Source organism: Anoplolepis gracilipes, chromosome 1 (genome assembly GCF_047496725.1).
Source record: "Anoplolepis gracilipes chromosome 1, ASM4749672v1, whole genome shotgun sequence".
Taxonomy (NCBI): Eukaryota; Metazoa; Arthropoda; class Insecta; order Hymenoptera; family Formicidae; genus Anoplolepis; species Anoplolepis gracilipes.
The window spans coordinates 14234031-14243386 of NC_132970.1; the positions used below are offsets into that span (position 1 = coordinate 14234031).

The window sequence follows — 9356 nt, forward strand, 5'->3', positions numbered from 1 at the left end:
ATATAGAACGATGCTTTTAGCGCATGTTCTCAAAAAATTAACTATTAAAGTAACTATTAAAATAGTTATTAATTACCAAAAAAATGTAATTAAGTTAAGTTTCAGTTACAGATAGAGAAAAGTATATAATGAAGTTAAGTTATAGTTATCAAAAAAAAGTAACTGTAACTGTAACTTTGTTATAAGTAACTCGTTACTTCCCAACCCTGCATACAGCTGGTATGTTATTATTTTTATAATATTTTCATGTATTATATTTATGTCAATTTCATAACTTAACACTTTGTATGCTTCTTAGAAATAAAATATTATTTTGAGTGCTTCTAACACATCATTAACAATCATTTCAAACAATCAACATGTTTCAAAATCAGTTTAACATTAAAAAAAAAATTAAAATAAATCTTGGAGTAATGAATTTTAAAATGTTCTATTAGCATTTCTTACAAGTTATTGTAACTACTCTTTCATATAGTTTTTAATTAATTTGTATATTATTTTTACATCACACTAAAAGCTCAATAATATTATTAAAAAAATGTAAATTTTTGTGTTAATTACTTAATTTCTAGTTTGTCAATAAGTGAGACACAATAAATGAATTATTTTAAGAATATAATTATAAGGGCAATCAAGAGCAAACGGAGGTTAACGGCCTGTGAGAAAATTCTTATTCTTTACATATATTCCAAATTCATATTTTTATTAAATGAATTATTTTAATTTAAAATTTAGAGGCGACTTTCTGGAACATGCAAAAAATGTTAAAATTAGCATTTTATTTTTTACTGTGTATTCTATATTGCTCATCTTGGTATAAAGAAACGGACCAACAACTCGGTGCAATTTACTACGGATTACTATTTACATCATCCACTTTTGGCATTTAAAACGAAGAAATGCAAATAAGTAATTGTTTTTGTTATTATTATATTCGTAATATTTTCAAAGTGGCTAGATAATTGAGAAAAAAATTAATATATAATAACAAAACAATTAGTATGTGCTTAGAAACAATTAAAAAATAATATAACTAAAATTTGTTTTTCAAAAAAATCATGGTTAAAAAATGCTTAAATATTTATGTTTTAAATATATGTATATAAGATATATGCAAATATGCATAAGAAGAACAACACACTTGGTAGTTATTTTCGATAATAAGAAGTAGTTTAGCAAAAATAGTTATTATCACTTTTGCATGTTTCATAGATCAAGAATTCATTTCTGAATATTTAGAATTCGAATCCCAAATTAATTGCAATATACTGAAACAAAAAACGCGACAACTTTAAATAAATTTTACTTAACTACAAAGTCATAAATTTTTCTGAAATATAATGCAATGCCCAATGTCTAAAGTCTAATCTTCTACATCTTTGATATCACTGAATTAAATATACATTTATGGGTAATTATCATTGCTAAGTACTATATATGTATATAAATATGCTTTTGTTTCATATTCATTTCTCTTTTGGTCGTCAAATCTGAAACATTGTGTGCATTATTATTGTTAAAATTAACAAAGAATATCTGTAAACAAAATTTTGAAATCTCTTACAGTTTATAATGGATACTTAAACATTTTTCAACAGTAAAAGTGATTGTTCGATTGTAGCTGCATTATGTTATTTTATCGATTTGTGTATTTGTATAAACATTGATGCATTAACTTATGTTTTTGCAAAAGTTAACAAATCTATCAAGAATGGATATAAAAAAATTAGTAGCAATATGCTGCCCGTCTATATCATTGCTTCGAGAGTTTTAGCAGTACAATTTTTTTTTATCTATATTACATTAATAAAGTTATTAATTATAAAAAAATGAGTCATTTAAAGTGTTACACACATTTCTATATATATTTCTATATTTCTGTTTATTTTTATATTTCTTACGCATTAAAAAAAGAATTTTTTAAATTAAAGTTGTTTGCTCAAAAAGGAAAAAAGATAAGGATAATAATTTTATCTTAAAAATGCCAAGTTTGTGCAAAGGTCAACCAAATTTTTTTAAATGAAAAAAAGATACGAATTTTGCAACAACAATTATATAATTTGTCCGTAAATATTCAGATTAACAGATCCAGCTCCAATTACGTTAATTTTGACATATGTTGTCAAGGTTACTGCCGTAACGTTTCAAAAGTTTTAAAATAGTCGCCACTCATCGTTTGCGAAAAAGTTATAAGCAAAAAACGACTCTTGTCACTTATGCACCGCGGTGTGAGCCTGCAATAAAACAGCTCTGCTAAGACGTAATGTAATGTGTTTGGCATAATATATTGTTCTATTGTCTTCTTAAAGACAACTATGTATTTTCTTTGTTTTTTAAAGACAACTATTTTTTTACATCAATTGATTCCTCACATTGTTCTATATTTAATTAAGCTAATCGAAAAATGAGTATTTTACGAGTTATATTTCATAGTTTATGTAACATTATGTCAAAGTATAAAATATCTTATAAATTTTAATTTTTGGTCATCCTTATAAATTTTTGCGCTAAATTAATTTTAAAAAAAGAGGTAGTTTCATTAAAGAAAAACTAGATTTATTTAGATATATAGGTTTTTAATATCTCTTTTTTTCTGCCTTTTTAAGCCAAATAACTTATAGCTAAAACACATTTTTTGCTACAATGCGTATTTTCAAAAATATAAGTTTGTAACACTTTAAATGACTCTATGTATTAATATTGCGATTGGTCAAAAAACGTCGGAAAATGACGTTCCGTAAATATGACATATCAACGTCATTTTCGGGTCGCATGAGACTTAACTTAGGACGTCTAATTAATCATTTTTGTGACCAAAATTTACCATCATTATAATGTCATTTTGCAACTTGGGAATATAAAAACAAATGTTTATGAAATATTAAAAAAACATTTTTCCAATTGTAAAACTAAACATTTTTTAACAGATAAAAGGGAACTTAACTCATAATTTTAATGTGTTTTAAAATAATTTTAAAAACAATTTTGAAAAAAATAATTTTTTCCAAGATCATCGCCATTTTTTTTTCAATTCTATGCTTTTTTTACAATATTATAATATTAAGCAACACTCTGTATTTAAGTGCTTTTAAAAAATGGCTAGAAAGTAAAATATTGAAATAAAAAAATACTTTTTATAAGAAATGAACTATACATTAATGACTTTTAATCAGAATTTCAAAATAATGTTGATCTTTTTTACAAAAAAAAAATTTTTAAATATCGCCATAAATATGAAAAAAAACTATTTTTTTCATATTTTTAACCTAAACCTTTTTTGCATATTAAACCTTAATTATTTTCGAAACTTGACTTGCTAGTGAAAATTGGCTTGCGGCATCGTTTTCAGCATCCAAAAATTGATAAGGAGTATCTTGTTTTAAATAATAAAAAATAAATTTTTTTGTAAACTAGTGTACCGAATTAACATGTATATACTAATTAATAAAACGTATCTCTTATATATTTATTTTTGCTTGTCTTACAATTAGCTTATCTTATTGGTTCGTATCCTATATGTGTGTGGAAATGGTACTGGTATATATTACGTTAACATTGACATTCTTCCATGCAGAGGTTTACACGATAGAAAGTTCATATTAAAAATATAGACGGTCTTTTCACAGTTCGTGAATTTTTTCGAAATGTTAACGTCTATTGTATACCTTTACTTTCTATTATTTTTCATGATAAAGATAATGTACGGCGGAAGAAATTTATGTTCTTGTATGTGCTTTATTTTTTAATGAATATTGTTTAATTACATTACGTAAATATCAAGAATCCAAGCATCCCAGGTAGAATATGAAACTCATAATGACATCATTATGATGTCACCTAAAAGTCATTTTAGAAAAATCATAATGATCTCATTTGATATACTTTTGGCAATGTTTTGGTGACTTATTTTTGATATTATATTATCATTTTTTATATATATTACGCAATTACTTGTTTATTTAATTATTCACATGTATATTTTAATTATATTTAATCAACATAATCTTTGTAAAATTATATGTATATGCGATTATTGAACTTAAAAATTTATGATTCTTTTTGTCATCTTTAACTCATTTTTTAATCATTTTTGTTTAGGTAACTTGTAAGTGATAAATAAAATCATGATGACGTCATAATGATATCATTATGAGTTTCATATTCTACCTGGAATACTATGTGTGCATGTTATTCTTTATAGATAACCCGCGGGATTCAGATTTTGCGACTGGTATCAATCTCATTCATTATAAGTGGTTGATATTTGTGAAAGAAAATAATAATTATTAATAAAAATTAAAATTAATATTCACGTTGTATATAAATAACAAAACGATCACTTATCCCATCATAGCACCGGAAAAGTTGTTAAAAGTGTTAGAAAATAAGCAGACTATTTTTTACATCTTTGACTATGATCAATTTCCGGAAGACACATGTCCAGTTAATTATGGAAAATATTGCATTCATCTATAGACAAATAAATCATTTTTAAATTAAAGAGAAATACAGTAAAGTACTTTTTTGCACTCTGGTCAGTACTCTGTTATGAAAGAACGAACAATGTTTTGTTACTTGATTGGAATAAATATTCTAACAATAAAAACGCTTACAAAAAAGACTGAAAATGGCGAAAAAGTAGGCAGTTTGTTCGCTCAAAGTCTACGATTGCTTGTAAATAGTGATCTCAATGTATCGAAGATTTATATTGTCGCACATTCCTTTGGAGCTCACATAGCTGGTTTTGCTGGTAAATGCAACGACTTCGTGATACCTCGCATCACAGGTATGTGATTAAATTAAATTTGAAATCTTCACATATCGGCGATGGCATTTTTCGTGGTTTTTTGACTGATAGAAATATATGATAATAAATGAAATTAGAAAGAAGACATATACAGTACCGGCCAAAAATATATCATCTTTAGGATTTTTAAGCATAAATTTAATTTAATTTACTTACTTACAAAATTAATTTTTTATATTATTAAAATTAAGTTTTTATATTATTTTATGAAAAATATTTTATTCGGTAAGTTGTATTTACTATCAAAACATATATTATGATATTATAAATATCCATGCACTTTGAATAAAATTATACTCAAAAATACTAAAGGTGATATATTTTTGGCCGGTACTGTATAAAGACATTTTAATTCAATATATAATTCAACTATTTTTTAATTTGTTTACTCGGCTGTTTGCTGACGTGTTATTATTTAGTATAATTTCTCATTTTTAATATTAGTCTTAATTACTCTAATACTCTAAGTATTAATTGTCGGCGATGGCGTGATATGTATACGTTCCATTTACAACTTTTTTTCTTAAGTTTGCTCAGATATATTTGTGAAAAACATTATTTTTAATTTAATTTATAAAACTATAATACTTTTCTATAAAATCTTTAGCCCAAAAAAATGTTATAATATTTTTTGTACTATTATACAAATTATATATTTTATATTACATATTTTTATTATTAAATATATATGTATATATATATATAATATTAGTAGAAAAGATGTGTATATATACAACACACATATGTATTAACCTTTTGATTGACATTGATGTCATATGGCGCACATTATTTTATTTTGTTCTTATTAATCAGATTTGAATGATACTTGATTCTTAAGGGTTTTTTGGATCGCTGAATACAATTTTGACATAAAAATTCAAAAATGGCTAATATAAAATGGTGGCCAAAATTTAAAAACTATAAATTATTGAATTTCTATCAAACTATTAAGGATTTTTTCGGATTGCTGAATACATATTTAGGATCAAAATTAGAAGAAATATAATACCGGGAGACTGTAAAAAAAAATTATTCATTAATTTTGACTTTTTTAACGTTTTTGACATGTAAAAAAGTTTAATCAATAGATTAAATTTTTAATTATCAATTTTTTATAGCTAAATTATTAGTCGTAAAAAAGCAAGTAAATCATATTTTTTTAATCGTTAACATTTCCTAAAAATTATTTTTGAAATTGATATAATTGAAGTTAAAATTTTACCACTACAGCCTCCCCAAGGCGCACTCTAAAATCATGAAAACATATTATTAACCAATACAGAAGATAAAGAAAAACTTTCAGAACAATTGAACATTATTTATGTCTTGCCATTTTTGGCACAATTGATGCTTATATTCGTGCCAGCCAAGGTAATATTATTTATTGTATTAATAATTATATTGTTAATATAGATATATTAACAAACAATTTATTTTAACTTACAATAACTTTTACATATAAATAATCAATAGTTAAGTAACTCTTAAATTTTCCTTTGGTTTGTTAATAAGAAAGTAAAAATAAATTTATAAAATAATTTACAGTTTAACATTTTGTTTGAAAATTATTATAAAATTATCATTTATAGGATTAGATCCCGCAAATTCTGCGTTTTATTCTTTCGGATGCTATCTCAAGTCTACAGATGCGACATGGATCGATATCATTCATACAGATATGGGAGGATATGGCATTATTCCTACATCTGTAGGAACAATACAGTATTACTTAAACGGTGGTATTTGTCCTCAGCCTGGTTGTAGTTTGACTGGTTTACCATTAAACTCGACTAATTAGAATAGAAGCGATTGAATATGCCATGATTAATTTTTTTTACAAATCAACATTTGTTGCCTAATACATTGTAAACAAATTTAGGTATTTAAAAAAATTTTATAAAATTTTTTAAAATTTGAAAAAAAGATAATTTGTCAATTATGATTAATCATCTGATAAGAGTTTTAAAATTAATTAGCAAAGAATTATCCGATGTTACAAAGTCAAATCCATCTACAAGTTTATAAAAAATGTAAATAAACATTTATTCTATTATTATTAGATCTTTGCAGTCACCGAAAATCAGTCAACCTGTATGCAGAATCAAAATATCATCCTATAAAATTTGTTGCGACACAGTGTTTTTCTTATGCTGATTATATGCAAAATAATTGCAAAGACAATCTGCAGAATTATGTTGGATATAACGCATATGTAAGATAATAATTAACATTTGATTTATTTATTTAGCAAGCATAATTTAAAAATTATTATTATATAATAACAAAATATATTAATTTAAAATAATTGCTTGCAGACGCGGGTCATTTTATTATCAAACAATAATTTTATAATGAGATTACTTATTACACTTATTTTAAAAAACTTATGTTTAAAAATGTAATTTAAAAAGGTATTTAAAGATTTAATTAGATAATCTAATAGAAATACACTAATTATAATTTAATGTTTAAAATGTTCTAATTACATACTAATTACTCTCATCTTTATGCAAAGTTTTAAATTTTGATTTAATTTATGAATTATAAATCAAGACAAGGATAATATGCGAAGGAAATATGTGTTCTATTTATTTAGTTTTTTAGTTATGTGAACTTCAAGAGTGCATACTATGTATGCGTAATATTCTTATAGGTAGCGTTCCGGATTCAAAGTTTGTGACTAATATCAATCTCATTTATTATAAATAGTTTGTGAAAGAGTATCTTAAAGTAATAATTACAAATAATAATTAAAATAAATATTAGCCCTTTATAGCAATGAAACGATCACTGCGTCTCCATCATAGTACTAAAAGAGTTGTCAAATTTCGTAAACTATAAAAATAAGCGGACAACATTCTACATCTCTGGATTTTTATAAAATCTGAGATCTCCAAATGTCCATTTAATGATAAACAGTAATGCATTTATATGATAAGAAAATAGATCATTATTAAATCAAAAAGAAATATAATAAAGTATTTTTGTGTTATCAGCACTCTGTTATGGAGGAACGGACTACGTTGTGTTACTCGATTGGAATAAATATTCTAGCAGCGTCAATTACTGGAGCAATTTCGAAGAAGATAAAAAAATAGGCAGTTTGTTCGCACAAAATCTACAAATATTCGTACATACGTAATGGCCTCAAAATATCGGATATTCATATCGGGTTTTCTTTTTTGGCTCACATAGCTGGTTTAGCTGATAAATGTACGAAGTTAAAAATATCTCACATTACAGGTATGCGATTAATAAGTTTAAAATCTGCACAGCAACTCTAAGATTTTTTGACTGGTGAAAATATGTAAAGTGATAATAAATGATAATAAATTATGTTATAATACACCAAATATGTAAGATAATAATTAATATTTAATTTATTTATTTATTTAGCAAGCACAATAATTTAAAAATTACTGTTATATAATAACAGTATTGATTTAAAACAATTTTTTGCAGAAGCAGATTATATTATTTCTATGCAGGAACTTTCAAAGTCAGATAAGATGCACTGTGCGAGCAGTTTCTTTAAACGCTTTAAAAAAAAATTTGAAGCAACTCTCTTTGGAACAATTTCCTCAATTTGATACTAATTTAGAAAAACTATAGAAAGTAACTATAGAAAGAGAAACAAATATATATTTTCATACCTCAAGATAGAAATAAAGTTATAAGTTAGAGATTAAAGTCGCTAGTATTTAATTATAAACAACGGATTAATTAAAACGACCTGACTAGCCAAAATTATTCAATTTATTCACACGACGTTTCGACCATATGGTTGTGGTCCTTTTCAAGTGTAACTATAAAGAAAATATATAACGGATCAAAAAATTATATGGATACAATTTATACCGAATTAAACGCAAACAATACAATATAATGTCGTTAAAAAACTAGTCTACTCACACGTAAATTAAGAAAGAGAAGAAAGAATCCAACGGGACATGTTTAAAAGTAAAACTTAATTGTGGAACAATTAAATATGTCACTTAGTTAAAATCAACGGTTATTAAATTTGAGATAAACACAAACAACGAGACACGTCATGTCAGCATGAGTTTTTAAACGAAACTGTCAATGTTTAGAAAGAAAAACAGTTCAAACGACCTTTATAATTTTGTCATAAATATTATTTAAATTTTTCCGGTATCTCTTTGTAGGTTAATCGTGGAGTTAAATTTCTTGATGAAAAACATTTCAGCTATTTCTCTTTTCTTAATAAATTTTTCATCATGTAAAATAACCGGCTTGTGCCACTCAAAATCATGTCCAAATTCAACTCTGTGCTTGTTAACGACTGATTGATTGGTAGGATGTAATTTTATATTGTTAAGATGTTCTTTAATACGTGTGCGTACATGTCGTTTTGTTTGGCCTATGTAGAACGCATCGCAATCCTTACACTGTAATTTATAAACAACATCAGTTCTATTGTCAGTATGTAATCTGTCTTTACCACGCTTAATCAATGTATTAAGTTTATTAGTTATAGTCATAACGACGTTCAAACCAGCGTCACACACAATACGACGCAAACAAAAGC

At 25.0% G+C, this 9356-nt stretch overlaps 1 protein-coding gene and 1 pseudogene across 1 annotated transcript in view; one reads left to right on the top strand and one right to left on the bottom strand.

Moving 5' to 3' along the window:
- The window catches only part of LOC140665265 (3'-5' RNA helicase YTHDC2), a 62544-nt gene extending 53676 nt beyond the window's left edge, over positions 1-8868 (bottom strand). Inside the window, exon 1 of the mRNA XM_072891162.1 lies at positions 8720-8868. The gene's annotated coding sequence lies outside the window, so the exon portion shown is untranslated. The remainder of the gene's footprint in view (positions 1-8719) is intronic.
- On the top strand, positions 3645-7028 carry LOC140676578 (lipase member H-A-like; annotated as a pseudogene).
- Positions 8869-9356: the final 488 nt, after the last annotated feature.